Consider the following 22,059-nt stretch of genomic DNA (forward strand, 5'->3'; position numbering starts at 1 on the left):
TTCCTTTATCTTAGTTTCCCATCTGTGAAACTGCAGTGATACTTCTGGTTAACTTCACAGAGATAGGAGAGGAAACTCATGATAAGGTGCTTTGAAATACTAATTACTGTATAGATTACGAAATACCATGTGGGTATTTTTGGCAAATTAAAATGTGGTGTTAGTTTGTACACAACTAGAAGATATTTTTGTAAGAGAGATTACTCTGACACAATATCTGCAACCAGGGTGATACCACTCACAAAACAATGACATCTCATTGCATTTGGATGACAGTGCAACAGCCCAATATGAGAGTTATATTGTCCCAGGCTCAACTAAATAAAAATGTGATAACAAAAATGGATGGGGAAGGGAAGCTTCCATTCCACAAAAATGTGGGATTTTTCTCATACATGCTCCAGAAGAAAAACTATAAGAAAAACTAAACTATAAGTACATTGAACTTCTTAAAAATGAATGCCATTATGTGAGGACAAGTCTGATGAAAGACTAGAATGATCTTGGAGAAATGACCTGATATAAAATTAGACAAATTAGGAATCCACCAGAAGAGATAAAAAAAAAATGCTCTTAATTCCTAACAAAATCAGTAACACTAAGAAATTAGATAGCCATTTGGAAAGTGAAGATCAAGTGCTCAGGGAGGAAAAATGGACTCCAAACCTAAGTTAAAAATAAGAACAGTAGGGCAATCTAAGAAACAGGACAAAAAATATAGACTCCAGAAATATTATAGACCAAGGGTCGGACTTTCTTTCTAATGCTTCCTAAATTCAAAACTTTGAATAAGTTGCTTAGCTTCTCCAAGCCAAATAAATGGGTTGGGAAGTAGAGGGTGATCAGATTTTTCTCCTTGGCTTGTTAGGAATCTCAAAGGAGAAGCTGTAGGTAACTCCTAGCACAGAGTCAGGCTCATAATGGACCTTCTACTAAAAATAACAACCCCTAACAGTTATTGAGCACTTACTGTGTGCTGCGCACTATTCTAAGCCTTTTCATCTAATGACTCACTTAATCCTATGACCATCCTATGATGTTGCTGCTATCTCTTCTTCCTCAGAGTTTCTGTCTCTGTAGAAGGACTATTCTTTGGTACTGGAGATATTCCAAGAAAATGAATATTTTATAGACAACCTCTTTTTTGAACATATTAAGAAAGAAAATAGCATTTAAAACTAGCATTGCCTTGCTTCCATGAGGGAAAGTTAATCTAATTTGTCTTGGTACCTAGGAAATTAGGGTGCAGTGAGCACTTGGTAGCACATACATTACAGCAAATGAGGGATTCAGAGTTTGGGAAAAAAGGGCCATAGAAAATGTTATGTCCAGATTTCAGGATCCCCAAGAAACCACACCAGGGAGCCAGTTGTGTCCGATGCAAAAGCAAAAGTCTTTATTTGAGCTAGCTCAGCTCCCCCACCTCACCAACGCAGGGGCAGGAAGCAGAGAGAGAGAGAACTCTGTGTGGAGAAGGGTTTTATAAGGGGGTTGGAGTAAGGGGAGGAGAAAGGACTGTTGGCCCTGCTGATTGGCCAGGTGCAAGTCGGTGTCTTGTTACACAGGATGTGGTCATATCTATGGCGACTTCCCTTGATTGTCATTGGTTAGTTTAAAGAAATCCTGGGTGTGACTAGCAGAGGCTTGGGCTTCCCGGAAGAAGCCTTGCCGAGCACATGGCCAAGGTAAGATGGAGGGCGTAGCCCTTACCCTGGGGCAAGATGAAGGGGGTAGCCCCAATCCACTTTCCAGGTTTCAGATTATAAGCCCTAGACCAGTGGTTCTCAACCTTCCTAATGCTGTGACCCTTTAATACAGTTCCTCATGTTGTGGTGACCCCCAACCATAACATTATTTTCGTTGCTCCTTCATAACTATAATTTTGCTACTGTTATGAATCGTAATGTAAATATCTGATATGCAGGATGTATTTTCATTGTTACAAATTGAACATAATTAAAGCATAATGATTAATCACAAAAACAATATGTAATTATATATGTGTTTTCCGATGGTCTTGGGCGACCCCTGTGAAAGGGTCATTCGACCTCCAAAGGGGTTGCAACCCACAGGTTGAGAACCGCTGCCCTAGACGATTTGGCCTCTAAACAAAGTGTGCATCGTCTGGATTTCAGGTTTAATGGAAGTTAGTTCCCTTGAGTCAGCAATATGGGAATGATAACTGGCCAGCCAAAGAAGGAAAACAATGGATTATCCCTTAAAAATGAATTGTATCACTAGTTATTATGAGTAGCCCAAATTATGACAGATTCACATGTAAGTATGCCAAGAAAAGTAGCAGTGAGCTATAATGCACACAATCATTTATTACCCAAGAGAATTTAGGTGCTAATGTGGATGGTATTGCATCTATGAAATTGTGACACCCACAAAGGATTACAAGATATAAAGCCAAATAAAACATAATAAAACAGAGGGAAATGATTTTGGTTATGCAACATTTATACATGGCATTTCATTTTACATTTTCAAATTGCTTTTCAGTCATTGGTTTATTCTTCTCAGCACACCTGGGGAGTACATCCATGCTGTTATCCTCTGTTCACAGCTGAGTCAACTGATATTGAAAGAGGCAAAGTGTTTTGTCCAAGAGCACAACAGGGCAGGGTGAGAAATTGTGCGTTCATTCATTCAGGAGTCTGTTCAGCACCTACTCTTGGCAAGGCACTGCGTACTGTAGTGCACAGACATGGGTTCTGTCTATGTGGCCTCTGCTTTGCAGGAGGTTGCAGTCTGTTGAGGCAATGAGTGGTTAGTGGGTTATATCTCCAGGAGTGCTCTAGACAGCAAGGATCAGGGTTTAGGGCAGTGATGGCGAACCTATGACATGCGTGTCAGAGGTGACACACAAACTCATTTTTTTGGTTGATTTTTCTTTGTTAAATGGCATTGAAATATATAAAATAAATATCACAAATATAAATCTCTGTTTTACTATCGTTGCAAATATAAAAAAATTTCTATATGTGACACGGCACCAGAGTTAAGTTAGGGTTTTTCTTTCTTTTTTAATATATTTTATTGATTTTTTACAGAGAGGAAGGGAGAGAGATAGGGAGTTAGAAACATCGATGAGAGGGAAACATTGACCAGCTGCCTCCTGCACATCTCCTACTGGGGATGTGCTCGCAACCCAGGTACATGCCCTTGACCGGAATCGAACCTGGGACCTTTCAGTCCGCAGGCTGACGCTCTATCCACTGAGCCAAACCGGTCAGGGCAAGTTAGGGTTTTTCAAAATGCTGAAACGCCAAGCTCAAAAGGTTCGCCATCACTGGTTTAGGGGAGGAAAAGGTGGGATTTCCCAAGATTCCAGGAGATAATGGAATTTGAGGCCCTTGAGAGATGAGTAGAATTTTGGCAAATGGATGCCGAAGGTGGTGGCACAGAGACATAAAGGTGGGCAAATTCAATGTATTAGAGAATGTTTGACTACAGCAGAGCAATTGTGGAAAAAGGCGTGGACAGTAGAAAGGAGCAGAGTTTCTAGGACCCTGAATACTCAGCTAAATATACAGATTTTAAACTGTGGGCAGTGGGTACTAGACTCATCTCAGACTTCTCCCATTCACTCATTATTCTAACATGTACCAAGGCTTATGCATAGTCTCTAGGAGTTTTCCCATATGTTCCTTTTTCTAACATTCAGAGCATTCCAATGAGATACATATTATTATCCCTTCTTAAGTGAATGAAAAAAAACTTAGATATTCAGAATTGCCCAGGATCATGTAGCTAAAAACTGATAGATGTGGAATTTGAAGGAGACTCTTGACTTCCTCATGGATACTTATGGGAAGAATAAGGGCAGATTCTGGACAGTGTATTCAGGATGCCCATCTAATAAATGCCCCTCACCCTAGCTCAATGTCTTTCCAGAAATAAAAAGTAAATGAGAAATAAAGTTAATTTCTTAACATGGGAATTATTTTATGTCTAAAGTTGTCAGCCCCAGGTCAAAAAGAAAGACAAAGGGTGTCTTCCCCTGTTTCCTCCATGCAATTAACAATAATTATCTGCATTTTGATAATTTCAGTTTTGTGAGCATTAAAATTTTTAGGTTTCAATTATCATTGGTATACAATATTATATTAGTTTTAGGTGTACAATATAGTGATTAGACATTTATATAACTTATGAGTGATCACCCTAAGTTTAGTACCCATCTGACACCATACAAGTTATATTCCCTCCACTGTACTTTATATTCTCATGACGATTTTTATAACTAGCAATTTGTACATCTTAATCCCTTCCTTTTTACCCTTCCCCTCCCATCTGGCAACCATCAATTTGTTCTCTGTATCTATGAGTTTCTGCTTTATTTTTTTGGTAGATTCCACATATAAGTGAAATCATACGGTATTTGTCTTTATTTTCTGACTTATTTCACCTAATATAATACTCTCTAGGTCAGTGATGGCGAACCTTTTGAGCTCGGCGTGTCAGCATTTTGAAAAACTCTAACTTAACTCTGGTGCCGTGTCACATATAGAAATTTTTTGAGGAAAAATCAAGATGGCGGCATAGGTAAACACCAGAAATTGCTGCCTCACACAACCACTTCAAAAATACAACTAAAAGACAACATGGACATCATCCAAAACCACAGGAAGGCTGGTTGAGTGGAAATTCTACAACTAGAAGGAAAGAGAAAAGCACTGAGACTCAGAGGAGTTACGGAAGTGAAGTGCAGAGGTACGGAGGCGCACCCCGAAAGGGCTGGCAGCTGAGGACGCGGTTGTCTTTTTCAATCGGGAGGGAGTCTCAAGCTCCCGACTGCTCTGAACTCCAGTTCTGGGTGAGTCTCTGGGGACCCAGACTCATACGAGGAGAAACTGGACTGTCTGGCATCAGTCGGAACTCGAGGGCGGCTTTCTCTCAGAGGTGCTTGCAGTGATTACCGGGATACTGAGACGCGGGGCCTCTTAGGGTAGGACTGGGGAGCTGCCATAGCTGCTTGCTCTGCCCTGTTGATCCCCTGAGACCCCGACCCACCCAAGCTGTGCATAGAGGCTTTTGCATATGAAAGGCCTGGCCCTTTGCAACCTGAAAATTATATAATAAACTGCAGCTGAATCAGAGAGACCCAGAACTTCCAAAAGAAGGTCCAAAGCCCCACAGCAGCTTGCATTGCTTCATAGCTGGGCCTCATATGGGCACCTCCAAACCCCAAACAAAGAAGAGGAATCTCTCCATAGCTCCTGCTGGGTAGCCTCAGGCAGAGGCTAAATTAGCACCTCCTTAGAGACCCAAGAGCCAGTGTACCCAGTGGTCAGAGTGGGACAATCCAGATTACAACTCCTCAGATCCATAAGGGACACACTCAGGGGGAAGACTCAGTGAGCACCAAAGCCCCACTGAAGCAAGTCTTGCCCCAGAAGAGTGTCTCCAGCACAGAAGTTCTCCCACTGCAGACACAGCTGATTCTCACAGCCAATTGGCCTGGAGGTCAATTCCTCCCAGTGATACCTACAACAATCAAGACTTAACTACAACAAGACTGTGCACAAAGCCCACAAAGGGGTGCACCAAGAGTGTCCACCTCAGATAATTGGGGAGGCTGAGCCACTGGGCCCTATAGGACACCTAGCACACAAAGCCACTCTATCAACACAAGGAAGAATAAAAAATGCAGAGACAAAGAAACAGGTCACAAATGACAGAAATGGAGGAAAGCAAACTACTGGATATAGAGTTCAAAACCACACTTTCAAGGTTTTTCAGGAATTTTCTAGAAACTGCCAATAAATTTAGTGAGACCCTCAAGAAATCTAGTGAGACCACCGATAAATTTAGTGAGATCCTCAAGAAATCTAGTGAAACCCTCGAGGTTATGAAAAAGGACCAACTAGAAATTAAGCATACACTGACTGAAATAAAGGATAGCATGCAGAGTTCCAACAGCAGACTAGAGGATCGCAAGAATCAAGTCAAAGATTTGAAATACGAAGAAGCAAAAAACACCCAACCAGAAAATCAAAATGAAAAAAGAATCCAAAAATACGAAGATAGCGTAAGGAGCCTCTGAGACAGCTTCAAGCGTACCAACATCCGAATTATAGGGGTGCCAGAAGAAGAGAGAGAGCAAGATATTGAAAACCTATTTGAAGAAATAATGACAGAAAACTTCCCCTACCTGGTGAAAGAAATTGACTTACAAGTCCAGGAAGTGCAGAGAACCCCAAACAAAAGGAATCCAAAGAGGACCACACCAAGACACATCATAATTAAAATGCCAAGAGCAAAAGACAAAGAGAATCTTAAAAGAAGCAAGAGAAAGACAGTCAGTTACCTACAAGGGAGTACCCATATATTCATAGCCCATGAACAAACAATAGTGCAGTGGGCCTGGGGGTGTGAAGTGGAGAGGGTTAATGGGAGAAAAAGGGGACATCTGTAATACTTTCAATAATAAAGATAAATTATAAATAAATAAATAAATAAAATGATAGTTCACTATCACCCAGCAAATAATAATAATAATAATATAATGAACTCAGAGTTTTCAGTGTGTTTCAAATATATTATTTTTAAAACAGTTGGTAAAAAAAATATACAAACATAAATTGTCAAATGGGTATACAAATTCCATTAGGTTTCAGCTGGATTTGAGTTGCACATAATCACTGTAACCAATGAATAAAAAATAATGCAGTAATCACCTGAAAATCACACCTGCCATATATAATGGCAATGCAGAGAATGAAAGACAGGTAGTGATTATTTAAGCCAGTCAGAGAAAGACAAATACCATATGATTTCAAATAAAGCAGAAACTCATAGATACAGAGAACAATTTGATGGTTGCCAGATGGGAGGGGAAGGGTGAAAAAGAAGAAGGGATTAAGATGTACAAATTGCTATTCTTGGGGGGGAAAGGTGTGTGGGGGTGTGGGAAGAGACTGGACAAAAATTGTACACCTATGGATGAGAACAGTGGGTGGCGGGGTAAGGGCAGAGGGTGGGGTGGGAACCGAATGGAGGGGAGCTATGAGGGGAAAAAAGAGGAACAACTGTAATAATCTGAACAATAAAGATTTAATTTTTAAAAAAAGAAATTTTTGCCGAAACCGGTTTGGCTCAGTGGATAGAGCGTTGGCCTGCGGACTGAAAGGTCCCAGGTTCGATTCCGGTCAAGGGCATGTACCTGGGTTGCAGGCACATCCCCAGTGGGGGATGTGCAGGAGGCGGCTGATTGATGTTTCTCTCTCATCGATGTTTCTGACTCTCTATCTCTCTCTCCCTTTCTCTCTGTAAAAAATCAATAAAATATATTTTTAAAAAAAAAAAAAAAAAAAAAAAAAAAAGAAATTTTTTGATATTTGCAACCATAGTAAAACAAAGATTTATATTTTTGATATTTACTTTATATTTTTAAATGCCATTTAACAAAGAAAAATCAACCAAAAAAATGAGTTTGCATGTCACCTCTGACATGTGTGTCATAGGTTCGCCATCACTGCTCTAGGTCCATCCATAATGTCACAAATGGCAATATTTCATCCTTTTCATGTCTGAGTAATATTCCATTGTATACATGTAACACATCTTCTTTATCTATTCATCTATTGATGGACACTTAAGTTGTTTCCATATCTTGGCTATTGTGAAAAATGTTTCAGGCCCTAGCTGGTTTAGCTCAGTGGAAAGAGTGTTGGCCTGCGGACTCAAGGGTCCCGGGTTTGATTCTGGTCAAGAGCACATGCCTGGGTTGCAGGCTGGATCCCCAGCAGGGGGCATGCAGGAGGTATCCTAGTCAATGATTCTCAGCATTGATATTTCTATCTCTCTCTCTCTCTCTCTCCCTTCTTCTATGAAATCAATAAAAAAATATATTAAAAAAATGTTTCAGTGAACATGGTGGGGGGAGAGGGAGGGAGGCATATATCTTTTCAAATTAGTGTTTTGAATTTCTTTGGGTAAATGCACCAAAGTGGGATTAATAGGTCATATGGTAGTTGTTTTGAATTTTTTGAGGAAGATCTATACCGTCTTCCATAGTGACTCCACCAATTTGAAATCCCACTAACAGTAAGGTAGCGTTCCTTTTTCTCTACCTCCTCATCAACATTTGTTGTTTGTTGACTTATTGATGATAGCCATTCTGACAGGTGTAAGGTGGTATATCGATCATTGTGACTTTCATTTGCATTTCCCTGATGACTAGTGATGTTGAACAACTTTTCATATATCTATTGGCCATCTGTATGTGCTCTTTGGAGAAATGTTTGTTCAGGTCCTCTGCCCATTTTTATTTTTTATTTTTTTTCTTGTTTTTATTTTTTATTATTTTTTAAATCTTTATTGTTCAGATTATTACAGTTGTTCCTCTCCCCCCCCCCCCCCATAGCTCTCCTCCACCCAGTTCCCATCCCACCCTCTGCCCTTACCCCTCCCACTGTCCTCATCCATAGGTGTACAATTTTTGTCCAGTCTCTTCCTGCACCCCCACACCCCTTTCCCCCCAAGAATTGCCAGTCCACTCCCTTTCCATGCCCCTGGTTCTATTATATTCACCAGTTTACTCTGTTCATCAGATTTTTTATTCACTCGATTTTTAGTTTCACTTGTTGATAGATGTGTATTTGCTGTTCGTAATTTTTATCTTTACCTTTTTCTTCTTCCTCTTCTTAAAGAATACCTTTCAGCATTTCATATAATACTGGTTTGGTGGTGATGAACTCCTTTAGCTTTTTCTTATCTGTGAAGCTCTTTATCTGACCTTCAATTCTGAATGATAGCTTTGCTGGATAAAGTAATCTTGGTTGTAGGTTCTTGCTATTCATCACTTTGAATATTTCTTGCCACTCTCTTCTGGCCTGCATAGTTTCTGTTGAGAAAACAGCTGACAGTCGTATGGGTACTCCCTTGTAGGTAACTGACTGTCTTTCTCTTGCTGCTTTTAAGATTCTCTCTTTGTCTTTTGCTCTTGGCATTTTAATTATGATGTGTCTTGGTATGATCCTCTTTGGATTCCTTTTGTTTGGGGTTCTCTGCGCTTCCTGGACTTGTAATTTTATTTCTTTCACCAGGTAGGGGAAGTTTTTTGTCATTATTTCTTCAAATAGGTTTTCAATATCTTGCCCTCTCTCTTCTTCTGGCACCCCTATAATTTGGATGTTGGTACACTTGAAGTTGTCCCAGAGGCTCCTTAAACTATCTTCATATTTTTGGATTCTTTTTTCATTTTGCTTTTCTGGTTGGGTATTTTTTGTTTCTTCGTATTTCAAATCTTTGACTTGATTCTTGGGATCCTCTTGTCTGCTGTTGGATCTCTGTATATTATTCTTTATTTCAGTCAGTATATGCTTAATTTCTAGTTGGTCTTTTTTCATATCCTCCAGGGTCTCAATAAATTTATCGGCGGTTTCCAGAAAATTCTTGAAAAACCTTATAACCGTGGTTATGAACTCTATATCCAGTCGTTTGCTTTCCTCCATTTCTGTCATTTGTGACCTGTTTCTTTGTCTCTGCATTTTTTATGCTTCCCTGTGTTGGTAGAGTGGCTTTGTGTGCTAGGTGTCCTATAGGTCCCAGTGGCTCAGTCTCCCCAATTACCTGAGGTGGACACTCTTGGTGCACCCCTTTGTGGGCTTTGTGCACAGTCTTGTTGTAGTCTTGTTGTAGTTAAGCCTTGATTGTTGTAGTTATCACTGGGAGGAATTGACCTCCAGGCCAATTGGCTGTGAGCATTAGCTCTGTCTGCAGTGGGAGAACTTCTGTGCTGAAGACACCCTTCTGGGGCAAGACTTGCTTCAGTGGGGCTTTGGTGCTCACTGAGTCTTCCCCCTGAGTGTGTCCCTTATGGATCTGAGGAGTTGTATTCTGGATGGTCCCTCTCTGACCACTGGGTACACTGGCTCTTGGATCTAAGGAGGTGCTAATTTAGCCTCTGCCTGAGGCTACCCAGCAGGAGCTATGAAGAGATCTGCAGATTCCCCTTCCTTTTTTGGGGTTTTGAGGTGCCCTGATGAGGCCTAGCTGTGAAGCAATGCAAGCTGCTGTGGGGCCTTGGGCCTTCTCTTGGAAGTTCTGGGTCTGTCTGGCCCAGCTGCAATTTGTTAGGTAATTTTCAGATTGCAAAGGCCAGGGCATTCATATGCAAAAGCCTCTGCCACAGCCTGGGTGGGGCGGGGTCTCAGGGAATCAACAGGGCGGAGCAAGCAGCTATCACTGATCCTCAGCCCTGCCCTAAGGGGTCCCGAGTCTCAGTGTCCCGGTAGAGTCTCAGTGTCCCGGTAATTGTTGCAAGCACCTCTGAGGGAAAGCTGCCCTCAAGTTCTGAGTTCTGCCTGCTGCCAGACAGTCCAGTTTCTTCCCGTATGAGTCCTGGGTCCCGAGAGACTTCCCGGAACTGGAGTTCAGAGCAGTCCGGGGCTTGTGACTCCCTCCCGATTCAAAAAGACAGCCGCGTCCTCAGGTCCAGCCCCTTTCCACACACACTCGAGTCTCTGTACCTCTGCACTTTACTTTCGCAGCTCCTCTGAGTCTCTGTGTGCTTTTCTCTTTCCTTCTAGTTGTAGAATTTCCACTCAGCCAGCCTTCATGTAGTTCTGGATGATGTCTGTTTTGTCTTCGTTGTATTTTTGAAGTTGTTGTGGGAGGCAGCAATTTCCGGTGTTTACCTATGCCGCCATCTTGGTTTCTCCCTCTGCCCATTTTTAAATTGGCTTTTTTTTTTTTTTTTTTTTAGGTTAAGATGTATGAATTCCATATGTATTTTTTATATTAACCCATTATCAGATATATCATTGGTGAATATCTTCTAATCAGCAGATTGTCTTTTCGTTTTTTTGATGGTTTTCTTCCCTATGCAAAAACTCTTTAGATGTAGTCCCATTTGTTTATTTTTTTCTTTTGTTTCCCTTTCATGAAGAGACGTATCAAAAAAAAAAAGTACTAAGGGTAATGTCAAAGAGTTGACTACCTATATTTTCTTAAGAGTTTTATGGTTTGGGGTCTTACATTTAAATTTTTAGTTCATTTTGAGTTTATTCTTGTATATGGTATAAGAAAATGATCCAGTTTCATTATTTTGCATGTGTCTGTCCAGTTTTACTAACACCACCTATTGAAGAGACTGTCTTGCCTCATTTGTCATAGATTAATTGGCCATGTAGGTGTCATATTATTTCTGGGTTCTCTATTCTGTTCTATTGATCTATATGTCTGTTTTTATGCAAGTACCATGTTGTTTTGATTACTATAACCTTATAGTACAGGTGGGTATCAGGTAGTGTGATACCTCCAACTTTGTTCTCCTTTCTCAAGATTGCTGTGGTTATTCTGGGTCTTTTGAAGTTCCATATAAATTTTAGGATTATTTACCTTAGTTCTGTAAAAAATGCTATTGGTATTTTGACAGGAATTCAATTGAATACGTAGATTGCTTTGGGTTATATGGACATTTTAACAATGTGAGCATTTTTAATACACTCTGATCTCAGATTAGTTTTTCCACTAAACCAGAATCTCTCTTAGTCAATTCAATTCCTAATCCCTTTCCCTTATCATGAAACCTAACGCATTTATCTAAGTGACCTATGAAGTTTCCATCTCAGTTTGAATTTTACCCATCAAGAAATAGCTTTTTCTCCCCAAGTACAGACTACTAAGTAGCATTTTTTACTGTTAATCATTAGGACTAAAATACAAGTGAGAGAAGTATTATTGTTAACCCGCCAAATAATATTTAGAAAGTAAACAGTTAACTTCATTTAAAATTTTCTATAAAAAATATAGAGATGCTCTAAGGAGGTAGGTAGATACTTGGGTGACATAAAAATTAAAACAGTGAAAAATTTAACATCTATTAAATAGGGCACTTCTCTGGTTCTGTAGAAGAGGTTTTTTTTGTTTGGTTTTTTTTTAATGCCTATCCAAGATCAGTCAGAGAAATCTTCCTCTAGAGCAAAAAAATATCTACCACAGGGAAAAACAAACAAACAAAAAAACAGGCCACTGTCAACCTTCTGCATGAAGATAAATGGGAAACTACCAAAGTGGGGCATTTCAAAATCCTAAATTCAATATACAGCATTCTCCTTGTCTCTCAAACCTCTAGTGTCTTGTTTGGCTTTGCCCAGATTGTATTTTATGTCCCAGATCATAAAGATCCAAGAGTAAATGGTTGAATGTTTCTTCATTGGGTGTTTTTTTCCTTTTAATTTTAAAAGAGAGTAAAGTTAACATGTAAAGATGCTTAAATTTCATCTGAGATTCTTAAGATACCCTGTGAAAAATATGTATAACAAGCACTAGGCCAGAAAATTGTACCTGATTTCTTCTCTCCCTTAAAATGCCATCTGATTTCAAGGAGAGCATGGGTTGAAATGTGGTGGCCTATGTTTCACAGTGGAAAGCAATGGAACTAATTAATGTTGTCTGTCTTGGCTTTTAGATCTGCAGAACAGGGATACTTACCTTGAAATACAGGGGGGCCTTGACTTACGAGTGTCCCGACTAACGAGTTTTTTGAGATACCAGCTGTCTCTCGGCCGATTTTTTGCATTGAGTTGATAATTTGAGTTAAGGAGCTCCTTAACGAACTCAGTCTCTGAACGAATTAAACTCGTAAGTCAAGGCCCCACTGTATAGAGAAAACAGGACTTTGAAAGACTCAGAGGCCCTAGCCGGTTTGGCTCAGTGGATGGAGTGTTGGCCCGCAGACTGAGGGTCCCGGGTTCGATTCCAGTCAAGGGCACATACCTCAGTTGCAGGCTTGATCCCACCCTGATAGGGGTGCATTCGGTAGCCAACTAATGTTTCTCTCTGTCTCTCCTCCTCCCTTCTATTTTCTCTAAAAATCAATGGAAAAAATATTCTTGGGTGAGGATTAACAAAAAATTTTTTTTTAAATGAGACTCAGAGGAAATTATACAACTTACAGTAACCACTTGTATCTCTCCACAGGAAAAATTCGTAATGCATATTTCTGGGGATTTTCCATATTGATGGGAGAAAATGTTTGGGATACCTAAGTGAATCCATTGAAGGTATGTATTAGCATTAATTTTTCCTTATTATTGAAATGAAGCCAATGTGGCTCTTTCTCCCTTTAGGATGTTCAGCAAAAATGCTTTGACTCTCAAAGATGATTAAGTTTGAAACATGCTGAAATTAATCTTATTTTAAAAAACAATAACTATGCATAATAAATAATTTTCCCAACCAATGAGTCTTCCTTATTGAGGCTCTTTTCAGAGGAGCTTCTGAATTCTGGTGGAGGTCTATAGGATATTGCAGGTAGAAAAACATTGTGTGAGAAGTAAAATACATTTCAGCTTGATTTCTGCTGAAGGCCAGTCTAGGAGTTCCCAGGGAACCTGCATGTCCACTGACCAAACCTTAGGAGTCCCTGTGAGGAGGTTGTTGGTCTTCACCTGACTCAAGAACCCAAGATTATTGAGTTATAGCAATCCTGTAAGCATCTCAAGGAATTCTTGGTAGCCTCCACAGTTAGCATTACAGTATTATTTATAGATGTACTCCATACATATTTGTTTAATAGCATTTAATTGTTAGCAGGTCCTGAGGTTAACTAAAGCAGACAGCTGCCCTTGGGAATACAACCCAAACCCTTTGAAGCACAAAGGGGAAAGAGTATGATCAAGGTCAAGTAGCCCCAGAAAGGTCATGCTTGCTTAGGATGTGTGGCTCAAATCAGCTATGGTGGGTGTGAGGGCATTAATTGCCTTCAGAGTCACAGAAATCATTTAATTGTAAATGAGTTGGAATAAGTAATTGGACCTGGCTCTTGATCCTTTCAAAGCAAAATGGAAAAAAAGGAAAATCCAAGTCTGTCTTCTGACTTTTGTTTCCAAGAAGCTGAAAATATAATGTAAACAAGACCTTGGTTGAGGGTCATCATCCATACAAGACCTGTCTCTGGTTCTGAGGTTGGAGGCTCTTCCTCTGCCTTTCCATTCTCATGCACCCCCAACCTGAGATAGGTCTTAAGGTCTCACTTTGACCATATATTCTTTCAGTCATGTGGGGGAGATGGGAAGAGGTTAATAGCCATGTAAAAACTGTCAGCAAACTAGAAAACAATTGCAGGCTTAATATCAACAGTGAGTATGTAGCATTACCTTAAAGACTTGTGTGAACATGCACAAATGTTTTACAAGAATATTAAAAACAAAGAATATTTTTCAGAAGAGTGTATTTATAGATATAATGTTTAATTGCACTGTGAGTGATAAATGAGGTGAAACTCCATTTCATGGCTGCTTTGTATATTTATTTGCTGCCATCCATTAGCTCTGTTTTCTTTGTGACTGCAGATTATGTCTGTTTATTAGTCTTGGTGCAGAGGGGGACTTGCTGTACTTTGGAGCTGGGAAAGGATCTTTCAGATGACGATGAAGGTTGTGGGAAGGCTTGTTTAATAGTTTATTTTGGTATTTGTTTCATTTTAAAAGGCAGTGACTAGGACTTTATACGTGTCTAATAAGCATGGATATAAATATTTTTGTGTGCTTTACAGTCCTCCATTAATCTCCACAATACCTCTTGAGGAATGGTCAGAATCACCACCTACAGTTTATATTTGAAGAAATTTGAGACATGAAGGAATTATGTGATTGGTACAAGGTCACTCAGCATGCATGCCTAGATAATAAAAGATGACTACAAAATTCTTTCCAAACAAAAAGTGCCTTATATATGTTAGGTAGTATTAGTGGGCATGATCCTAGGATAAGTAAAATGCACTCCAGGAGTAAAGTGCTCAGACATGCTCTATAAAGTTATTTTAACCTCAGGGCAACTTTTGAAATAGGAATTCTTGAACCTGGCTATGCATCAGATGTACCTTTATAGTTTCTGGAACATGTGAGTACCTGGCCGTTTACCCAAGATACACAATCATCATCTGGGAGGTGGGACCTGGGTAATTAGTATCTGGAAAAAGCTCCATGAGGGATTCTGATGCTCAGCCAGGCTTTCGAATCATCACTCTGGACTAGAATAATGACCTCAGTCAAGCCAAGAACAACAACAAGATACTGTGGAGTTAATCTAAGAGAAAAAGTCTGGTGTTTTTGGGGTTTCTGTCCACTCAGTTCACAATTATTATTAGCCAAGGAGCTGCCTCCATGAAATAATCAACGGTAGTACCCTGTGTGCAGGTCCAGAAACTAGTGCAGAGATTAAAGATTATTTAAGAACCACCAGTGTTGGAATTTTATAATTTATTGGGTAAATTTACTGGGTCCACTCTGATGTTTTTATTCTGAGTACTGGTATGATAATTGAAACAATAAGAACCTATAATACCTGTCCATTCATCCATCCATCTGTAAAACACTTACTGAATACTTGTTATGTGGAGGTTACAGAGTGAAAATGATGGTTTCTGTTCATAAAGAGGTTATAATCAAGTGTTAAACACAGGCCAAACAAACAAATAAAAACCCTATAATGCTAAGCCATACTATTAAATGATATTCAAAGTTTATATGAGGCATTATTCATAATTACTAAGAAGCTAAAACAACCTAAATGTTAATCAACTAATAAATGCATAAATAAGATGTGGTATAATCAGACAATGGACTATTACTCAACAATGAAGTGGAATCTGGCACTGATACATGCTACCACATGGTTGAACTTTGAAAAAGTTATGCTAAGTGAAAGAATCCAGTCACAAAGAACCATGTATTATATGACTCCATTTATATGAAATATCCTGAATAGGCAAATCTATAGAGATAAATAAAAGATTAGTGGTTGCCTAGGGTTTGGGAGGCACGGTGGGGAGGGGATTTTGGGGAGGGACTGTTAATGGGTATAGTGTTTTTTTGGGGGATGATTAAAATATTCTAAAATTGTGATAGTTGCACAACTCTGTGACTATTCTAAAAATGTACATTTTAAAGGGGTGAATTGTATATAAATTATATCTTAAAAATATATATATGGTGCTGTATGAAGTTGGAAGAAAGAGTGATTAATTTTCTAGAGGAAATGGTATTTGAGTTGAGTAAAAAAGGGTGATTTTTGTAGACACCAAAGCCATGCTCAAAGGCATGACGGTGATTTCATCCAAGGGGAAGTTATCTGGAATAGATGGAGTTTAGGATACATGGGTGCAGTAGATGGGGGCTAGATACATGGCTTTTACTGCCAGGCTAAATTCAATAGTTTGGTTTTCATTACTGTAGGTTTAGAGAGCCATGATAGTTTGTGAGTGGTCTGATCAGGTGGTGATTTGGAAGGATAATTGGAGGTGGTGATAAGGTAGGTGAGCAGGGACACCATCGAAGAGGCTAGGCTTTTTCAGTGTGTAGGCAAGAGAGGATGAAGCCCTAAACCAGTGGTTCTCAACCTTTCTAATGCCGCGACCCTTTAATACAGTTCCTCATGTTGTGGTGACCCCCAGCCATAAAATTATTTTCGTTGCTACTTCATAACTGTAATGTTGCTACTGTTATGAATCGTAATGTAAATATCTGATATGCGGGATGTATTTAGGCGACCCCTGTGAAAGGGTCGCTCGACCCCCGAAGGGGTCGCAACCCACAGGTTGAGAACCGCTGCCCTAAACTGTGACAACAGCAATGAGTACTGAAACAGAGGCAAATTTGAGAAAATGTAGAAGTAGACTCATAAAACAGCAGCTAGAGAGCTGAGAAGGCATGAGATATATGCAATATTGTATTTTAGACCACAGAAAGACATGGGGTGTTTTTTGTTATTTAGAATCAATGCAAAAACTATTGTTGAAACAACACAGAGCAGCCAAATTGTAGCTATTTAATTACTTGTCAACAAAGGTTTGAGACTATTAACATTAACAAAGGAATGTATATTGTGCTAAAAGGATTGACTGAAAAGAGAAATACTATCTCACCATTTTGTGAGTTCTTTGGAATCAGACCTAACCTTGTAGGAGATGAAACAGTCGTTTAGGGCCTGTTTGAATGACTTAGTATTTACCTCTTGCTCAGACAGCTTCCCTAGAAACATTTCCTTTGGGGTGAACAACTTGATTTACTTCCAGGGCAATATCTCCCATCTCATACCCATGCTGCCTCTTGGCTCAGTCCTCACGGACAGGTGTTCATAAGCTTCTAATAAGAGCACCATGTCTGAAAAGCATAGGGTGAATGTACCACACATTATAACTTTCACTTACAAGCATTCTTGTGGGGAAGATCTGAAACCATGGAAGTCTTAAGGATCAGGAAAACCGAGATTGCCTTTTTTCTAAATCATGCCAAGCCACACCTATGTTCTCCATAAGGAGGGTCAGCCAGATGCTAGGCAAAGTTAAAATTTAGAAACCGTTTCTCCCAGTGTATGACAATATGCTTGCTAGGGATCTGTATGGCCTCCTTTGTGGGTTTTGGAAGGTGTTGCAATGACACTGCCTGCTGCTAGCAGTTTGGGAACAGTGTCCTTGACAAGTGCCTGACATGAGTTTAACCAAGCAGGGAACACCATTTAGATCACCACTTGCTGAGATGTGGCTCTTATCTGTGCCTGTCAGTGAACAATGACTACAACAAACTGTATTCAATCACAGTTGTTAGCAGAGTTAATTACAGCAGTCTGGGGTGGGAGGAATCCCAGTACATGCCTCCAAGGGATTTCTATCACAGGTTGAAACATTGGCTGTGCAGGTAAGCAATGGAAACAGGCCCTTTGGGGGAGCTTTAGACAACAGTTCTACAATTCTGAACATGGATCCATCTTAACTCCACAGTTGGTGAGGGATCAAGTTCAAAAGAGAACCACCAAAGGGAGGAGGAAAGGGATGCTTAAAGCCAGTAGGGTAAATATTCTGGGTCAAAGAGAGAAAAACTGGGTATTATTCCTTGGGCTGTTTTGACTCACTGCATGACCTCATGGAGGTCATTTCCCCTTTCTGAGACTCACTATTCTGGTCTCAAAAATAAGGATAATACAGGGGTTGGCAAAAGTAGGTTTACAGTTGTGAGTACACAAAACACAGTTTATTCTTGTATAATTGTATAGTTGGTAATTATTGTATTATTTATTTGCATTACAACTGTAAACCTACTTCTGCCCACTCCTTAATACTGAAAGAATTACAGTATTTATATCATGGGATTTATATCTTGGGATTACTGAAAGAAGAAAATTTGGGGGGGGGGTGAGGAATACAAAATCCTATATAATTCTGTGTAGTTTAACTGTTATTCCCCTTCTCTTGTTCTACATTTTACTTATAAATGATGAGAGGGAACAAAGAAAAAAAATCAGAGCTGTTGTAGAATCTCAAACTTCATTTTCTGATGCCTCTGAGTGATTCTACGGTTTGCTTATCTTCAGATTTGCCTCTCCTTCCCAGAGCACCAATTCTGGTATAAACTCATCTCCAGTGTGGGGTGGAGAAGACCCTAGGAATCTGAAGAGGCAGGCCCTGTACCCATCTAGTCTCGTATCTTCAGATTACCTGCTACATACAAGGTCCTGAAGGCCTCCTCTCTCCCCGCCCTGGAACACCTGATTTGGGAGAATATCAGCCTTGAATGAGTCCCAGAGTCAAACTGGACTTTATGGGATGCCTCTAGGACAGAACCAAACAGAATTTGCAATGTGTGCGGAACATGTCTTAGTGTGGGTCCCTAACCACATTCTTGTTCATGCTAAAAGTCACAACATACTTCTAACCAAGCAAGGCACGTCTATGTATCTGATGGTGCTGTCAGTGATAGAAAAGGATCATGTTATGGATTTGACAGGGAGGAAAAAGAAGATTTATTTCCAAGGTTGAAGATTTATCTTTTCCAGATATGCAAAACCAGTCAGAGCATTAAGAAATATCAGCAAAAAGTGATCATGTTTTGTGAGCAGGAGGAATCATTCTTGACTTCAAAATAATAAGGAAGATTTATAAGGATCCCAAATCCATGGTTTAAAAAAATGATTTGACAATAGGATGCCAGTGAGACTATCAAACTTTTAACTGTCCCGTATGGTGAGGTGACGGCTTCAGTTTTAAATGAATGCCTTACATTGAATGCTTAAATCTCTCCCTTTTTCTTTTCTCCTCCCCATCATTTAGATTTTTTTTTCAATGTTCAGCATAACTAAAACGTCTAAGTAGGGAATTACACATAATTATAGGCTCTGCACCATTGGCAAATGATGCTTCTTCCTAATCATTTATAATCATTTGTTCCACTCTTCCTTCTCCTGGAAAATCTACTTAGAATGACAGCAGTGTCCTTTATTTCTTTTGAAGGCATCCTTTGGTTCCACTTTGTGTAGAGGTTATACAACATGTCAAGAAATGCAACATTGTATTCTCCCCATAGTCACACATATACAAATAGAAAACATGACTTTAAATGAATACAGCAAAATTGAAATAACTAAATTATGTTTTATCTATTAAAGCTATTTGGTAAGGTAAATAAATTTTGAAAAATATTTCTATAACTCAAAGGCCATGATCACTCTGAATGTGTAGCCTGCACCTGCTGGCTGGGAGGTTGTTTTGTGCTGTTAGGTCAGAACTCAGTGCCATCCTTGTTTGCCTCATCAACCTTTTCTTTATTGCTGGCTTAGAGAAATGTGACATTGCTAAAAACTCTAACTTGAAAATGCTTCACAGAGCAGGTTCCCTGCCAAATTCAGGAATCTTGCTGGTTTGGAAGACGAGTGCTGTCATGCAGAACCAAAGGCTGATACTAGAAGTCGGCATTCACAATGGGAATAAATCCCACAATCAGAATGTGGTTTCTGAATGTCTTAATCTCCTCCAACTTTAAAGGAGTGATGCTGGCCTTACTTTCAGGATAACTTTACAAAGAAAATTTAGGGGCAGGTGGAGTTCAATCCTAAAACTTAGTTCTTTCCCAAGTTCTAATGCTTCCATTATTACTGGCAGTTCTTCCCTAACTTCTAAAGCTTCCTTTATTACCCAGATTATTAAGAGACGCCCATTTTCTCCTCTTAGTATTAAATTCCGGAGAAAGAACATACAACATCTTCCTTACCTGGACAAGGAATAAGTTGTCCTGAATAAAGGAGCTTCCCAGCTGATAGTGAAACTAGTCCCCTGATGCAATTGTGTTTTAACCCAGTTTTGAGGGAAGTGGTTTCTACAGTTTGTTTCCCTTTCTATTGCCTTAGTGGGCAGGGCATGGGTTGGCTGTATTGGGAGGACTCAGGGTCATTACTGGGGTCTTTTGTACAATGCTACAGTAAGGCCATCAGGATTTCTAAAGGGAGTTGGATCATATTGGTGCATTGTGAGTAGCACAATGAGGCCATAGGTTGAACTTGTCTTTAACTTGCATCCTTTCTATTTCTTGGTGCTTCTGATTCATTAAGAAAAGTTCCAATTAATATTAGGCCTACCCTCTTTCTGAAAGTAGAAAGCTTTCCATCAAGAATAGTTTAAACCTAACATTTGGCATGAGGAAGGTACATCTTTGACATTGTGGGCTTATGACTGAATTCTTCTTAATTTTGTCTAATTTATTGGCTAGCACTGTGCCTATGAAATGTTCTTCTCCATTTTTTGTATTTTAATCCATTATTTTAATACTTGCCCTTTCCCAAAGCTTTATGCCCTTCTAGACTTTAGAATTCAGAAGTAGATTGACATTGGTAGTCACTCGCTTTTTTTTTTTTTAGCTTTTTAAAATTTTTATTTATTGATTTGAGAGAGAGAGAAAGAGAGAAACATCGATCAATTGTTCTACCCATTTATGCATTCATAGTTTGCTTCTTGTATGTGCCCCCCTGGCTCAACCAACTCTGTCTGAGCTATTCAAATTCTTTCTTTCTTTCTTTCTCCCTTCCTTCCTTCCTCCCTTCCTTCCTCCCTTCCTCCCTCCCTCCCTCCCTCCCTCCCTCCCTCCCTTCCTTCCTTCCTTCCTTCCTTCCTTCCTTCCTTCCTTCCTCCCTTCCTCCCTCCCTCCCTCCCTCCCTCTCTCTCTCTCTTTCTTTCTCTCTCTCTCTCTCTCTTTCTCTTTCTCTCTTTCTCTCTTTCCCTCTTTCTTTCTCTCTTTCTTTCTTTCTTTCTTTCTTTCTTTCTTTCTTTCTTTCTTTCTTCTTCTTTCTTTCTTTCTTTCTTTCTTTCTTTCTTTCTTTCGTTCTTTCTTTCCTTCTTTTAGTTTACATCTTCTTCCCTCCCCCCTGCCAAAATTGTTCTCAATAAGGTCAAGTCACCATCTGTATTAATTCCCTATTGCTGCTGTAACAAATTACCAAAACTTTGTGGCTTAAAAACAACACAAGATTAATTTCTTACTATTCTGTAGGCCAAAAATCTAAAGTCAAGATGTTGGAAGGGCTTGTTCCTTCTGAAGGCTTTAAGGAACATTGTTGTTTTTTGTTTTTTCTTTTCTATTTTCTGGAGGCCACTTGCATTTCTTGGCTCATGATGCCTTTCATAAATTACTCCAACCTCTTGCTTCCATTGTCACATCTGCTTTCTCTCTCTCTCTCTCTCTCTCTCTCTCTCTCTCTCTCTCTCTCATGTTTTTATTGATTTCAGAGAGAGGAAAGGAGAGTGAGAGAAGGATAGAAACATCAATAATGAGAGTCATTGATTGGCTACCTCCTATATGCCCCCTACTGGGGATCAAGCCCACAACCTGGGCATGTGCTCTGACCAAGAATCGAATCCTGACTTCCTGGTTCATGGGTCAACGCTCAACCACTGAGCCACATCAGCCATGCCTGCTTTCTCTTCTGTAATCAAATTTTCCTCTTATAAGGACATTTGTGATTATATTTAGGACCTACCTGGATAATCCACAATAATTTCTCCATCTCAAGATTCTTGACTGCATCTGCAAAGTTTTGTGTTTTTTTTGCATATAAAGTAACATTCACAGGTTCCAGTGATTAGAAACTGGTGCTATAAAACAAAAGGCATCAAATAATAAAATTGCATGAACTTTTCCCACTGCTAGTTCTATATCCTTTCATTCCCATTTCCTTCACTGGCCCTTCTTCTACCCAGGTGGTCAAGATTGGTATTTCTCAGGGCTCAGTCCTAGTCTCCTTGTCTCCATGCCAGATGGATGCAGTTCCAGCCATATT

At 39.6% G+C, this 22,059-nt stretch overlaps 1 protein-coding gene across 4 annotated transcripts in view; it reads left to right on the forward strand.

Annotated features, from left to right (window-relative positions):
- The window catches only part of MEGF10 (multiple EGF like domains 10), a 369,913-nt gene that overhangs the window by 2,227 nt on the left and 345,627 nt on the right, over window positions 1–22,059 (forward strand). For 3 of the 4 annotated variants that reach the window (XM_070412562.1, XM_070412566.1, XM_070412568.1), the window contains exon 2: window positions 12,937–13,019. The gene's annotated coding sequence lies outside the window, so the exon portion shown is untranslated. Of the gene's footprint in view, window positions 1–12,935; window positions 13,020–22,059 lie in introns of those variants that run through there. The other variant, XM_070412563.1, reaches the window with a different exon arrangement.

This window comes from Myotis yumanensis, unplaced genomic scaffold (assembly GCF_028538775.1).
Source record: "Myotis yumanensis isolate MYYU_CA2020_CCGP unplaced genomic scaffold, mMyoYum1.0.hap1 SCAF_4, whole genome shotgun sequence".
Taxonomy (NCBI): Eukaryota; Metazoa; Chordata; class Mammalia; order Chiroptera; family Vespertilionidae; genus Myotis; species Myotis yumanensis.